Below are 16125 nucleotides of genomic sequence, written 5' to 3'. Positions count from 1 at the left end.
AAATTTCCTGCGTTTTACCTGCTTTTTAGGTGCTGAAAACATGCGTTTTTGACTTAAAAAACGCATGCTTTTCTGACATTAAAATAATGGAATAATATGTCCCTTTACACACACACATAGTCCGACAATGAAATTAAAGAAAATGTTGAATTTATTGCTATTTTAACATTAAATATTATAAAACCGCTATAATTTCATGAAATATAAATATTTTCTTTATTAATTCCAAAATTATATGTTTTCCTTTTTTTTCTCTTTTTTCATGATGTTTGACTATTTAATCTTTATTTAGCAGTGTCTTGATGTTCAAAACGCATCTGTAAAAACGCAGGTGAAAAAGCATGGAAAAAGCGCTGAAAACGCTTCTTAAACGCGGTAAATATGCATGCGTTTTTAGCGCAAAAGTTCTGAAAAAGGCAACTTTGGTCAAATCAATTAAGCCCAAAACGTGCGTTTAGAACTGCAAGTAGGACGACGCAAAGTGCGGTCTTAGCCTTACTATAGCTTAGTATTGTGCAGCTTTAATCCTATATGGCTGTTCGCTGAGGAGCGAGGATTTTATTACACAGACGAATCAAAGCCACAAATGTGGGACTTACGGAAAAATGTTTTTAAATAAATTTGTTATTAAAAAGTAGTAACTGTTACACTTTGGGCAAAAATTACCCTTCGTGTGGGGATAGGGTGCATTTTCTAAACAATATGAAAAAAAAAACAGGTGCAAAAAAATTGCAAAATCAAATCTATGTTTCTAGTCTGGAGTAAATAATTTTGTCAAGATTTAAACAAGTAAGATGATTTGGGGTTTATCGACAATTTGCAGGAAATTCGATTTTTCATCTCTGCGATAGACGACATGAGTATCCCAACATTGGGTGCAGTCTCATCATCTTTGTGTCTGATGAGTAATTCAGAGGATTGGTTGGAAATTGCAGGTTTTCGTTTTTCATCAGCTCAGAATCATTACTGGAAAGGACTAGTTCAGCTAACATTACGTAGCGTCTCGTTTCTGACATATTGCATCCGCGACTGTGACTGGCAGGTTTGCATCGCGGGTGATCAGTTTCAGGCCCCTCAGTTCTGGACATCATCAGGAATAAGCGACAGGTGCAGGTTTGGTTTTATTTCCCAAAGAAAAGCTGGGTCAGCGCTGACAGAACATAAAACCTGAAGTATCTGGATCACATTTGCGCAGTAATGAAACTGATCTATACGTTGTGTCCAGCCCTGCTGCACGCTGTGGGTGAGCTGCCCATATTTCTGGGGAAAAAAACGTACTTTCATGCTCGGTTTACGCATTGAAATCACAATACTGAATTTAAAAGAGTTTCCCCAGATTTTACAAAATCTGTAAAACAATACAAAATGATGTAACATGTCGCAGACGCCCATCCTGGTGATGCATCTGCTGAGGATGAGCTCAGAATTGGTGTCTCAGCACTTTGACTCCACAATCCTGGAAACTTTTTTGTTACAGGGCTTCATAGATATAGTGTCGGGTGTATCTTCTACAGAAAACTTACCTAGATATATTGATACATTTCAATTTTGTAGAACTTACAGGTGCATCTCAATAAATTAGAATATCATCAAAAAGTTAATATATTTCAACAATTCAATACAAAAAGGGAAACATATATTTGTTAGGGCCAGGTGGACGGGCAGACCCAGGAGGTGGATCCACTGGGCTGAACACCTCACCGAGGGCAAGGTGCCCGGTAGCCGGAGCACTAGCAGGACAGTCCGTTTAGAGGAGTGGAGTACAGAAGTCCCTGGGACCACGGGGTCTCTGATGGTAGTCCGGGTGACGGAGCTCAGGTTCGGAGGCCGAGATGTCGTCAGGCAGAGTCCGGAACCAATGGACCGAGAAGGCGGGTCACCACAGGGATCGGAGATGGCAGGAACTGACGGGATGGCAGGCCGTCACCGTTCGGGGTTCGGGGATCGTCAGGACCGGTTGGCGAGGCAGGAGCGGCTCTACGAGAGAGATAGGTGAGTATATCACAGACACAAGGAGACCTGACTCCTAGCTTAGAAAACACGAAGAACAGGCCCCGCCCACTTGGAAAGGATCCCCCTATATACCCAGTACCTGATCCTTCAATATCCTGTTGGAGGACACTGGCCCTTTAAGAAAGGGTCAATCACCGCACACGCGCCCTAATGCGCATGCGCGAGGCCCGGGTGCCAGAAGCCAGGGCAGGGAGCGGTGAACAGGAGGCAGGGGAGCCGGCCTGGAGCAGAGCTGCCGACGGGCGCCGGGAGCGGGGACCGGGCCGCCTGGGGACCGCAGGTGATGGGGACTGGAGGCTGTGGAGCAAGGGACGCCTGACAGAGGAGCCGGGGAGCGAGGCAGGGAAGCCGGGGAGCGTGGCAGGTGAGCCGGGGAGCGAGGCAGGGGAGCCGGGAAGCAAGGCAGGGGAGCCGGGAAGCAAGGCAGGGGACCCGGGGAGCGTGACAATATTATATAGAGTCATTACACACAGAGGGATCTATGTCTATATATTATATAGAGTCATTACACACAGAGGGATCTATTTCTATATATTATATAGAGTCATTACACACAGAGGAATCTATTTCTATATATTATATAGAGTCATTACACACAGAGGGATCTATTTCACGTGTTTATTATATATTATATAGAGTCATTACACACATAGGGATCTATTAGCCAATGAAAGCCCAAAAGTCATTATCTTGGAAAATTAGAATATTTTATAAGACCAACGGAAAAAATGATGTTACACTCAGAAATGTTGGCGCCTCCTGAAAAGTCTGTACAGTAAATGCCTCAATACTTGGTCTTTGCATGCATTACTGCATGAATGTGGCAATGTGGCCTGGAGGCGATCAGCCTGTGGCACTGCTGAGGTGTTATGGAGGCTCAGGTTGCTGTGATAGCCGCCTTCAGCTCGTCTGCATTGTTGGCTCTGGTGTCTCTCATAGATTCTCTATGGGGTTTAGGTCAGGGTAGTTTGCTGGCCAATCAAGCACAGTGATACTGTGGTTAGTAAGCCAGGTATTGGTACTTTTGGCAGTGTGGACAGGGGCCAAGTCCTGCTGGAAAATGAAATTTCCATCTCCAAAAAGCTTGTTGGCAGAGGGAAGCATGAAGTGTTGTAAATTGTCCTGGTAGATGGCTGTGCTGACTTTGGTCTTGATAAAACACAGTGGAGCTACACCAGCAGATGACATGGCCCAAACCATCACTGATTGTGGAGACTTCACACTAGACCTCTAGCAGCTTGGATTGTGGCCTCTCCACTCTTACTCCAGACTCTGGGACCGCGATTTCCAAATGAAATGCAAAATTTACTGTCATCTGAAAACAACACCTTGGACCACTGAGGAATAGTCTAGTTCTTTTTCTCCTTGGCCGAGGTAAGACGCTTCTGGCATTGTCTATTGGTCATGAGCGGTGACACAAGGAATGTGACACTTGTAGCCCATGTCCTGGATACGTCTGTGTGTGGTGGCTCTAGAAGCACTGACTCCAGTACCAGTCCACTCCTTGTGAATCTCCCCCAAATTTTTGAATGGCCTCTTCTTAACAATCCTATCAAGGCTGCGGTTATCTCAGCTGCTTGTGCACTCAACTTTACATTAATATGATTGGATACAACACTCTATGAACAGCCAGCTTCTTGACCTTTTGTGGCTAACTCTCCTTGTGAAGTGTGTCAATGACATCTGTCCATTCAGCAGTCTTGACCATGATTGTGTAGTCTACTGAAACAGACTAAGGGACCATTTTAAACGCTTAGGAAGTCTTTGCAGGTGTTTTGTGTTAATTTTTCTAAATTTCTGAGATAATGACTTTTGGGTTTTCATGGCTGTAAACCATAATCTTCAACATTAACAGAAATAAACACGTAAACTAGATCCCTCTGTGTGTAATGACTCTATATAATATACAAATTGTCTCTCCAGTAAAGGAGACAAACTCTAGCACAGCGCCACCTATTGGAAGTAGCGATCCTAAAAGTCACAAGTGGATTTTCAACAATCCATTGCAATATGACTCAGGATATATAAGCCAGATCAGAATCCCAATTTGCAGACACGGTGTTTCGGGGTGCTTGCCCCTCGTCAGTGCAAAGTATGGGGGTGTCTGATCTGGCTCATGAGAAAGCTATGTGGGGACCACGGGGGAACACTATTCTCCTTAAGGAGACTTTGCAAGCCAGTCTGGCTGCCAGGTAAGGGGACTTATAGCTGCAATGCCCCTCTGGGAAATATTCAAATTGTCTCTCCAGTAAAGGAGACAAACTCTAGCACAGCGCCACCTATTGGAAGTAGCGATCCTAAAAGTCACAAGTGGATTTTCAACAATCCATTGCAATATGACTCAGGATATATAAGCCAGATCAGAATCCCAATTTGCAGACACGGTGTTTCGGGGTGCTTGCCCCTCGTCAGTGCAAAGTATGGGGGTGTCTGATCTGGCTCATGAGAAAGCTATGTGGGGACCACGGGGGAACACTATTCTCCTTAAGGAGACTTTGCAAGCCAGTCTGGCTGCCAGGTAAGGGGACTTATAGCTGCAATGCCCCTCTGGGAAATATTCAAATTGTCTCTCCAGTAAAGGAGCAAACTCTAGCACAGTGCCACCTATTGGAAGTAGCGATCCTAAAAGTCACAAGTGGATTTTCAACAATCCATTGCAATATGACTCAGGATATATAAGCCAGATCAGAATCCCAATTTGCAGACACGGTGTTTCGGGGTGCTTGCCCCTCGTCAGTGCAAAGTATGGGGGTGTCTGATCTGGCTCATGAGAAAGCTATGTGGGGACCACGGGGGAACACTATTCTCCTTAAGGAGACTTTGCAAGCCAGTCTGGCTGCCAGGTAAGGGGACTTATAGCTGCAATGCCCCTCTGGGAAATATTCAAATTGTCTCTCCAGTAAAGGAGACAAACTCTAGCATATATAATATATGCGTTTAACTTTTTGTATTGAATAACTGAAATAAATTAACTTTTTGAAGATATTCTAATTTATTGAAATGCACTTGTATATGGTATCGGGTGTATCTTCTACAGGAAACTGACCTAGATATAAGGCTACATTTCAATTTTATAGAACTTATTTGTACAACCTTGTCACAATTTTTGGCTCTTTTGCAACAAAGTTTCATAGCTGTAAGTTTAAAGCACTTAATCCTAATGCATAATGATCCTGTGTCATTTTATGTGACATAGGGGTCCTCAGATCTTTGCTCACTGTTGAGTGCAATGGAAAAACTCATTACATGCTAATACGTGACCTCACGGTAATGAAAATACAATAATTAATGGGTTATCAAACATTTTTAGCAAATCCGCAAGATATCCCATAAATATCTAGTAGATGAAGGAGCCACCTCTGAGACTCTCAGCTATCACTTGTGCATCAGTCACAAAAGCAGCAAATTTTTTGCAATTTCATAGAAGTGAATGAACTGAGTCAGGCATGTTCAACTTTCTCTTCATTGACAGTGGTCACAAGGCAGAGCCTCGGAGGATCCTCATTGTAGATAAACACTGAGTGCGGAATTATTAGGCAATTTTTATTTTTAATATAATCATTTTAATATTGAACCTCTCCAGCGCTGTCAGCAGTCCAAAGGGTTAAGAAACCTGAATATGTGAGAAAGTAAAAATACGATTTTATCTTAAATGGATATCTGTGTGCAGAACTATTATGCAACTAAATGAAAAACGTAAAATTTCCATCTCAATCATTTCATCTCCGACAGTGAGAATAAAACAGCTCAAAGTGTAGAAAATACATCTGACATGTCCATAAAACATCTCCCAACATTAAAAAGAAATATGGCCGCCCATGTCCTCAGTGTGATATAGTAATATATATAGTAATATGGCCGCTCTTCTCCTCAGTGTGATATAGTAATATATATAGTAATATGGCCGCTCTTCTCCTCAGTGTGATATAGTAATATATATAGTAATATGGCTGCTCTTCTCCTCAGTGTGATATAGTAATATATATAGTAATATGGCCGCTCTTCTCCTCAGTGTAATATAGTAATATATATAGTAATATGGCCGCTCTTCTCCTCAGTGTGATATAGTAATATATATATAGTAATATGGCCGCTCTTCTCCTCAGTGTGATATAGTAATATATATAGTAATATGGCCGCTCTTCTCCTCAGTGTGATATAGTAATATATATATAGCAATATGGCCGCTCTTCTCCTCAGTGTGATATAGTAATATATATAGTATTATGGCCGCTCTTCTCCTCAGTGTGATATAGTAATATATATATAGTAATATGGCCACTCTTCTCCTCAGTGTGATATAGTAATATATATAGTAATATGGCCGCCCTTCTCCTCAGTGTGATATAGTAATATATATAGTAATATGGCCGCTCTTCTCCTCAGTGTGATATAGTAATATATATATAGTAATATGGCCGCTCTTCTCCTCAGTGTGATATAGTAATATATATATAGTAATATGGCTGCTCTTCTCCTCAGTGTGATATAGTAATATATATAGTAATATGGCCGCTCTTCTCCTCAGTGTGATATAGTAATATATATAGTATTATGGCCGCTCTTCTCCTCAGTGTGATATAGTAATATATATATAGTAATATGGCCGCTCTTCTCCTCAGTGTGATATAGTAATATATATAGTATTATGGCCGCTCTTCTCCTCAGTGTGATATAGTAATATATATATAGTAATATGGCCGCCCTTCTCCTCAGTGTGATATAGTAATATATATAGTAATATGGCCGCTCTTCTCCTCAGTGTGATATAGTAATATATATAGTATTATGGCCGCTCTTCTCCTCAGTGTGATATAGTAATATATATATAGTAATATGGCCGCCCTCCTCCTCAGTGTGATATAGTAATATATATAGTAATATGGCCGCCCTCCTCCTCAGTGTGATATAGTAATATATATAGTAATATGGCCGCTCTTCTCCTCAGTGTGATATAGTAATATATATATAGTAATATGGCCGCCCTTCTCCTCAGTGTGATATAGTAATATATATAGTAATATGGCCGCTCTTCTCCTCAGTGTGATATAGTAATATATATAGTAATATGGCCGCTCTTCTCCTCAGTGTGATATAGTAATATATATAGTAATATGGCCGCCCTTCTCCTCAGTGTGATATAGTAATATATATAGTAATATGGCCGCTCTTCTCCTCAGTGTGATATAGTAATATATATAGTAATATGGCCGCTCTTCTCCTCAGTGTGATATAGTAATATATATATAGTAATATGGCCGCTCTTCTCCTCAGTGTGATATAGTAATATATATAGTAATATGGCTGCTCTTCTCCTCAGTGTGATATAGTAATATATATAGTAATATGGCCGCCCTTCTCCTCAGTGTGATATAGCTATATATATTAGTAATATGGCCGCTCTTCTCCTCAGTGTGATATAGTAATATATATATAGTAATATGGTCGCTCTTCTCCTCAGTGTGATATAGTAATATATATAGTAATATGGCCGCTCTTCTCCTCAGTGTGATATAGTAATATATACAGTTAGGTCCAGAAATATTTGGACAGTGACACAAGTTTTGTTATTTTAGCTGTTTACAAAAACATGTTCAGAAATACAATTCTATATATAATATGGGCTGAAAGTGCACACTCCCAGCTGCAATATGAGAGTTTTCACATCCAAATCGAGAAAGGGTTTAGGAATCATAGCTCTGTAATGCATAGCCTCCTCTTTTTCAAGGGACCAAAAGTAATTGGACAAGGGACTCTAAGGGCTGCAATTAACTCTGAAGGCGTCTCCTTCCTTAACCTGTAATCAATGAAGTAGTTAAAAGGTCTGGGGTTGATTACAGGTGTGTGGTTTTGCATTTGGAAGCTGTTGCTGTGACCAGACAACATGCGGTCTAAGGAACTCTCAATTGAGGTGAAGCAGAACATCCTGAGGCTGAAAAAAAAGAAAAAATCCATCAGAGAGATAGCAGACATGCTTGGAGTAGCAAAATCAACAGTCGGGTACATTCTGAGAAAAAAGGAATTGACTGGTGAGCTTGGGAACTCAAAAAGGCCTGGGTGTCCACGGATGACAACAGTGGTGGATGATCGCCGCATACTTTCTTTGGTGAAGAAGAACCCGTTCACAACATCAACTGAAGTCCAGAACACTCTCAGTGAAGTAGGTGTATCTGTCTCTATGTCAACAGTAAAGAGAAGACTCCATGAAAGTAAATACAAAGGGTTCACATCTAGATGCAAACCATTCATCAATTCCAAAAATAGACAGGCCAGAGTTAAATTTGCTGAAAAACACCTCATGAAGCCAGCTCAGTTCTGGAAAAGTATTCTATGGACAGATGAGACCAAGATCAACCTGTACCAGAATGATGGGAAGAAAAAAGTTTGGAGAAGAAAGGGAACGGCACATGATCCAAGGCACTCCACATCCTCTGTAAAACATGGTGGAGGCAACGTGATGGCATGGGCATGCATAGCTTTCAATGGCACTGGGTCACTTGTGTTTATTGATGACATAACAGCAGACAAGAGTAGCCGGATGAATTCTGAAGTGTACCGGGATATACTTTCAGCCCAGATTCAGCCAAATGCCACAAAGTTGATCGGACGGCGCTTCATAGTACAGATGGACAATGACCCCAAGCATACAGCCAAAGCTACCCAGGAGTTCATGAGTGCAAAAAAGTGGAACATTCTGCAATGGCCAAGTCAATCACCAGATCTTAACCCAATTGAGCATGTATTTCACTTGCTCAAATTCAGACTTAAGACGGAAAGACCCACAAACAAGCAAGACCTGAAGGCTGCGGCTGTAAAGGCCTGGCAAAGCATTAAGAAGGAGGAAACCCAGCGTTTGGTGATGTCCATGGGTTCCAGACTTAAGGCAGTGATTGCCTCCAAATGATTCGCAACAAAATATTGAAACTAAAAAATTTTTTTTGAGTTTGGTTTATTTGTCCAATTACTTTTGACCTCCTAAAATGTGGAGTGTTTGTAAAGAAATGTGACAATTCCTACAATTTCTATCAGATATTTTTGTTCAAACCTTCAAATTAAACGTTACAATCTGCACTTGAATTCTGTTGTAGAGGTTTCATTTCAAATCCAATGTGGTGGCATGCAGAGCCCAACTCGCCAAAATTGTGTCACTGTCCAAAGATTTCTGGACCTAACTGTATATAGTAATATGGCCGCTCTTCTCCTCAGTGTGATATAGTAATATATATATATATATAGTAATATGGCCGCTCTTCTCCTCAGTGTGATATAGTAATATATATATAGTAATATGGCCGCTCTTCTCCTCAGTGTGATATAGTAATATATATATATATATAGTAATATGGCCGCTCTTCTCCTCAGTGTGATATAGTAATATATATAATAATATGGCCGCTCTTCTCCTCAGTGGGATATAGTAATATATATATAGTAATATGGCCGCTCTTCTCCTCAGTGTGATATAGTAATATATATATAGTAATATGGCCGCTCTTCTCCTCAGTGTGATATAGTAATATATATATAGTAATATGGCCGCTCTTCTCCTCAGTGTGATATAGTAATATATATATATATATAGTAATATGGCCGCTCTTCTCCTCAGTGTGATATAGTAATATATATATAGTAAGATGGCCGCTCTTCTCCTCAGTGTGATATAGTAATATATATAGTATTATGGCCGCTCTTCTCCTCAGTGTGATATAGTAATATATATAGTAATATGGCCGCTCTTCTCCTCAGTGTGATATAGTAATATATATATAGTAATATGGCCGCCCTTCTCCTCAGTGTGATATAGTAATATATATATATATATATATATATATATAGTAATATGGCCGCTCTTCTCCTCAGTGTGATATAGTAATATATATAGTAATATGGCCGCTCTTCTCCTCAGTGTGATATAGTGATATATATATATAGTAATATGGCTGCTCTTCTCCTCAGTGTGATATAGTAATATATATATAGTAATATGGCCGCTCTTCTCCTCAGTGTGATATAGTAATATATATAGTATTATGGCCGCTCTTCTCCTCAGTGTGATATAGTAATATATATAGTATTATGGCCGCTCTTCTCCTCAGTGTGATATAGTAATATATATATAGTAATATGGCCGCTCTTCTCCTCAGTGTGATAAAGTAATATGTATATAGTAATATGGCCGCTCTTCTCCTCAGTGTGATATAGTAATATATATATAGTAATATGGCCGCCCTTCTCCTCAGTGTGATATAGTAATATGTATATAGTAATATGGCCGCTCTTCTCCTCAGTGTGATATAGTAATATGTATATAGTAATATGGCCGCTCTTCTCCTCAGTGTGATATAGTAATATATATATAGTAATATGGCCGCTCTTCTCCTCAGTGTGATATAGTAATATATATAGTATTATGGCCGCTCTTCTCCTCAGTGTGATATAGTAATATATATAGTAATATGGCCGCTCTTCTCCTCAGTGTGATATAGTAATATATATATATAGTAATATGGCCGCTCTTCTCCTCAGTGTGATATAGTAATATATATATAGTAATATGGCAGCCCTTCTCCTCAGTGTGATATAGTAATATATATATATAGTAATATGGCCGCTCTTCTCCTCAGTGTGATATAGTAATATATATAGTAATATGGCCGCTCTTCTCCTCAGTGTGATATAGTGATATATATATAGTAATATGGCCGCTCTTCTCCTCAGTGTGATATAGTAATATATATATAGTAATATGGCCGCTCTTCTCCTCAGTGTGATATAGTAATATATATATATATATAGTATTATGGCCGCTCTTCTCCTCAGTGTGATATAGTAATATATATAGTAATATGGCCGCCCTTCTCTTCAGTGTGATATAGTAATATATCTAGTAATATGGCCGCCCTTCTCCTCAGTGTGATATAGTAATATATATATAGTAATATGGCCGCCCTTCTCCTCAGTGTGATATAGTAATATATATATATAGTAATATGGCTGCCCTTCTCCTCAGTGTGATATAGTAATATATATATATAGTAATATGGCCGCTCTTCTCCTCAGTGTGATATAGTAATATATATATAGTATTATGGCCGCTCTTCTCCTCAGTGTGATATAGTAATATATATAGTAATATGGCCGCTCTTCTCCTCAGTGTGATATAGTAATGTATATATATAGTAATATGGCCGCTCTTCTCCTCAGTGTGATATAGTGATATATATATATAGTAATATGGCTGCCCTTCTCCTCAGTGTGATATAGTAATATATATATATAGTAATATGGCCGCTCTTCTCCTCAGTGTGATATAGTAATATATATATAGTAGTATGGCCGCTCTTCTCCTCAGTGTGATATAGTAATATATATAGTAATATGGCCGCTCTTCTCCTCAGTGTGATATAGTAATGTATATATATAGTAATATGGCTGCTCTTCTCCTCAGTGTGATATAGTGATATATATATATAGTAATATGGCTGCTCTTCTCCTCAGTGTGATATAGTAATATATATAGTAATATGGCCGCTCTTCTCCTCAGTGTGATATAGTAATATATATAGTATTATGGCCGCTCTTCTCCTCAGTGTGATATAGTAATATATATATATATATATATATATAGTATTATGGCCGCTCTTCTCCTCAGTGTGATATAGTAATATATATATAGTAATATGGCCGCTCTTCTCCTCAGTGTGATATAGTAATATGTATATAGTAATATGGCCGCTCTTCTCCTCAGTGTGATATAGTAATATATATATAGTAATATGGCCGCTCTTCTCCTCAGTGTGATATAGTAATATGTATATAGTAATATGGCCGCTCTTCTCCTCAGTGTGATATAGTAATATGTATATAGTAATATGGCCGCTCTTCTCCTCAGTGTGATATAGTAATATGTATATAGTAATATGGCCGCTCTTCTCCTCAGTGTGATATAGTAATATATATATAGTAATATGGCCGCTCTTCTCCTCAGTGTGATATAGTAATATATATAGTATTATGGCCGCTCTTCTCCTCAGTGTGATATAGTAATATGGCCGCTCTTCTCCTCAGTGTGATATAGTAATATATATATAGTAATATGGCCGCTCTTCTCCTCAGTGTGATATAGTAATATATATATAGTAATATGGCCGCCCTTCTCCTCAGTGTGATATAGTAATATATATATATATAGTAATATGGCCGCTCTTCTCCTCAGTGTGATATAGTAATATATATAGTAATATGGCCGCTCTTCTCCTCAGTGTGATATAGTGATATATATATAGTAATATGGCCGCTCTTCTCCTCAGTGTGATATAGTAATATATATAGTAATATGGCCGCTCTACTCCTCAGTGTGATATAGTAATATATATATAGTAATATGGCCGCTCTTCTCCTCAGTCTGATATAGTAATATATATATAGTAATATGGCCGCTCTTCTCCTCAGTGTGATATAGTAATATAAATATAGTAATATGGCCGCTCTTCTCCTCAGTGTGATATAGTAATATATATATAGTAATATGGCCGCTCTTCTCCTCAGTGTGATATAGTAATATATATATAGTAATATGGCCGCTCTTCTCAGTGTGATATAGTAATATATATATATAGTAATATGGCCGCCCTTCTCCTCAGTGTGATATAGTAATATATATATAGTAATATGGCCGCTCTTCTCAGTGTGATATAGTAATATATATATATAGTAATATGGCCGCCCTTCTCCTCAGTGTGATATAGTAATATTTATATAGTAATATGGCCGCTCTTCTCCTCAGTGTGATATAGTAATATATATATATAGTATTATGGCCGCTCTTCTCCTCAGTGTGATATAGTAATATATAGTAATATGGCCGCCCTTCTCTTCAGTGTGATATAGTAATATATATAGTAATATGGCCGCCCTTCTCCTCAGTGTGATATAGTAATATATATATAGTAATATGGCCGCCCTTCTCAGTGTGATATAGTAATATATATATATATAGTAATATGGCTGCCCTTCTCCTCAGTGTGATATAGTAATATATATATATAGTAATATGGCCGCTCTTCTCCTCAGTGTGATATAGTAATATATATATAGTATTATGGCCGCTCTTCTCCTCAGTGTGATATACTAATATATATAGTAATATGGCCGCTCTTCTCCTCAGTGTGATATAGTAATATATATAGTAATATGGCCGCCCTTCTCCTCAGTGTGATATAGTAATATATATATAGTAATATGGCCGCTCTTCTCCTCAGTGTGATATAGTAATATATATAGTAATATGGCCGCTCTTCTCCTCAGTGTGATATAGTAATATATATATAGTAATATGGCCGCCCTTCTCCTCAGTGTGATCTAGTGATATATATATAGTAATATGGCCGCTCTTCTCCTCAGTGTGATATAGTAATATATATATAGTAATATGGCCGCTCTTCTCCTCAGTGTGATATAGTAATATATATATAGTAATATGGCCGCTTTTCTCCTCAGTGTGATATAGTAATATATATATAGTAATATGGCCGCTCTTCTCCTCAGTGTGATATAGTAATATATATATAGTAATATGGCCGCTCTTCTCAGTGTGATATAGTAATATACATATAGTAATATGGCCGCTCTTCTCCTCAGTGTGATATAGTAATATATATATAGTATTATGGCCGCTCTTCTCCTCAGTGTGATATAGTAATATATATAGTAATATGGCCGCTCTTCTCCTCAGTGTGATATAGTAATATATATATAGTAATATGGCCGCTCTTCTCAGTGTGATATAGTAATATACATATAGTAATATGGCCGCTCTTCTCCTCAGTGTGATATAGTAATATATATATATAGTAATATGGCCGCTCTTCTCCTCAGTGTGATATAGTAATATGGCCGCTCTTCTCCTCAGTGTGATATAGTAATATATATAGTAATATGGCTGCTCTTCTCCTCAGTGTGATATAGTAATATATATATAGTAATATGGCCGCCCTTCTCCTCAGTGTGATATAGTAATATATATAGTAATATGGCCGCTCTTCTCCTCAGTGTGATATAGTAATATATATATAGTAATATGGCCGCTTTTCTCCTCAGTGTGATATAGTAATATATATATAGTAATATGGCCGCTCTTCTCCTCAGTGTGATATAGTAATATATATATAGTAATATGGCCGCTTTTCTCCTCAGTGTGATATAGTAATATATATATAGTAATATGGCCGCTCTTCTCAGTGTGATATAGTAATATATATATATATATAGTAATATGGCCGCCCTTCTCCTCAGTGTGATATAGTAATATATATATAGTAATATGGCCGCTCTTCTCAGTGTGATATAGTAATATATATATAGTAATATGGCCGCTCTTCTCCTCAGTGTGATATAGTAATATATATATATATAGTAATATGGCCGCCCTTCTCCTCAGTGTGATATAGTAATATATTTATAGTAATATGGCCGCTCCTCTCCTCAGTGTGATATAGTAATATATATATAGTAATATGGCCGCTCTTCTCCTCAGTGTGATATAGTTATATATATAGTAATATGGCCGCTCTTCTCCTCAGTGTCATATAGTAATATATATATAGTAATATGGCCGCTCTTCTCCTCAGTGTGATATAGTAATATATATATAGTAATATGGCCGCTCTTCTCCTCAGTGTGATATAGTAATATATATATAGTAATATGGCCGCTCTTCTCCTCAGTGTGATATAGTTATATATATAGTAATATGGCCGCTCTTCTCCTCAGTGTCATATAGTAATATATATATAGTAATATGGCCGCTCTTCTCCTCAGTGTGATATAGTAATATATATATAGTAATATGGCCGCTCTTCTCCTCAGTGTGATATAGTTATATATGTAGTAATATGGCCGCTCTTCTCCTCAGTGTGATATAGTAATATATAAGTAACTAGCTGTACTACCCGGCTTCGCCCGGGTTAATAACTGCTGTTAACAAAATAGAATGTATTAACAAAAATTTATTCTGCACACAAAAACCACAAAACAAATAGAAATGTAATTATTAAAAGGCAAAAACTAAGCATTTCACAACATATATTTCAACACCCCAGATATTCCACACAGATTTAACTAAATTGGCCAAGTAATGTGCTCCGTCTGTCTCTTTCCAGGTCTGTCTCTTTCCAGGTCTGCCTCTTTCCAGGTCTGCCTCTATCCATGTCTGCCTTTATCCATGTCTGCCTCTATCCATGTCTGCCTCTATCCATGTCTGCCTCTTTCCTCGTCTGTCTCTTTCCCCGTCTGTCTCTTTCCCTGTCTGCCTCTTTCCAGGTCTGCCTCTTTCCAGATCTGCCTCTTTCCTAGTCTGTCTCTTTCTCTGTCTGTCTCTTTTCCCATCTGTCTCTTTCCCCGTCTGTCTCTGTCTCTTTCCCTGTCTGTCTCTGTCTGTCTCTTTCCTCATCTGTCTCTTTCCCCGTCTGTCTCTTTCTCCGTCTGTCTCTTTCCCCGTTTGTGTCTTTCCCCATCTGCCTGTCTCTGTCTGTCTCTTTCTTTGTCTATCTGTATCTCACTGTTTCTTTCCCCATCTGTCTCTTTCCGGGTCTTTCTCTTTCCCCGTCTGTCTCCCCATCCAAAGGGGTGACCCGATCAGCCATGGAAAGAAAAATTGGTTCTTCCAAGTCTGTGATTTAAACTCCATGGGTAATCGTTTCACCACTGCACCTGGAATTACTCGGCAGTTCAGCACTGAACAGGGTAACGATCTGTCTCGTCATACAGTGTCACGATGTGTAAGGGTGGCGTCACATGCTATGATATATCGGGCGATATGTCGTCGAGGTCACGGATTCCGTGACGCACATCCGGCATCGTTAAGATATCGTAGCATGTGACAGCTATGAACGACTGTGAACGAGCAAAAATACTCACCTTATCATTGCTCATTGACACGTCTTTCATTTTCATAAAGTCGTTCCTCCTTCTGCGCGCCGGTTGTTAGTCGTTCCCGAGGCAGCACACATCGCTCCGTGTGACACCCCGGGAATGACGAATACAGCTTAACTGCGTCCCGCCGGCAATGAGGAAGGAAGGAGGTGGGCGGTATTTAACGTCCTGCTCATCTCC

General features: G+C 38.9%; 1 protein-coding gene and 1 long non-coding RNA gene across 4 annotated transcripts in view; one reads left to right on the top strand and one right to left on the bottom strand.

The window, feature by feature from the left end:
• The window catches only part of LOC142310648 (uncharacterized), a 480440-nt gene that overhangs the window by 161384 nt on the left and 302931 nt on the right, over window positions 1–16125 (bottom strand). Inside the window, exon 5 of one of the 3 annotated variants that reach the window (XR_012754201.1) lies at window positions 5549–5626. The exons of the other annotated variants lie outside the window; for them this stretch is intronic. This is a non-coding gene — a long non-coding RNA (uncharacterized LOC142310648). Of the gene's footprint in view, window positions 1–5548; window positions 5627–16125 lie in introns of those variants that run through there. 3 annotated transcript variants of the gene reach the window in all.
• RBM20 (RNA binding motif protein 20) overlaps window positions 1–16125 on the top strand; it is a 319365-nt gene that overhangs the window by 43043 nt on the left and 260197 nt on the right. The gene's annotated exons all lie outside the window — the stretch shown is intronic.

The sequence above is a fragment of the Anomaloglossus baeobatrachus genome, chromosome 5 (assembly GCF_048569485.1).
Source record: "Anomaloglossus baeobatrachus isolate aAnoBae1 chromosome 5, aAnoBae1.hap1, whole genome shotgun sequence".
Taxonomy (NCBI): domain Eukaryota; kingdom Metazoa; phylum Chordata; class Amphibia; order Anura; family Aromobatidae; genus Anomaloglossus; species Anomaloglossus baeobatrachus.
Note: the sequence above shows the minus strand (reverse complement) of the source record. Positions and strands in the feature narration are given on the sequence as shown.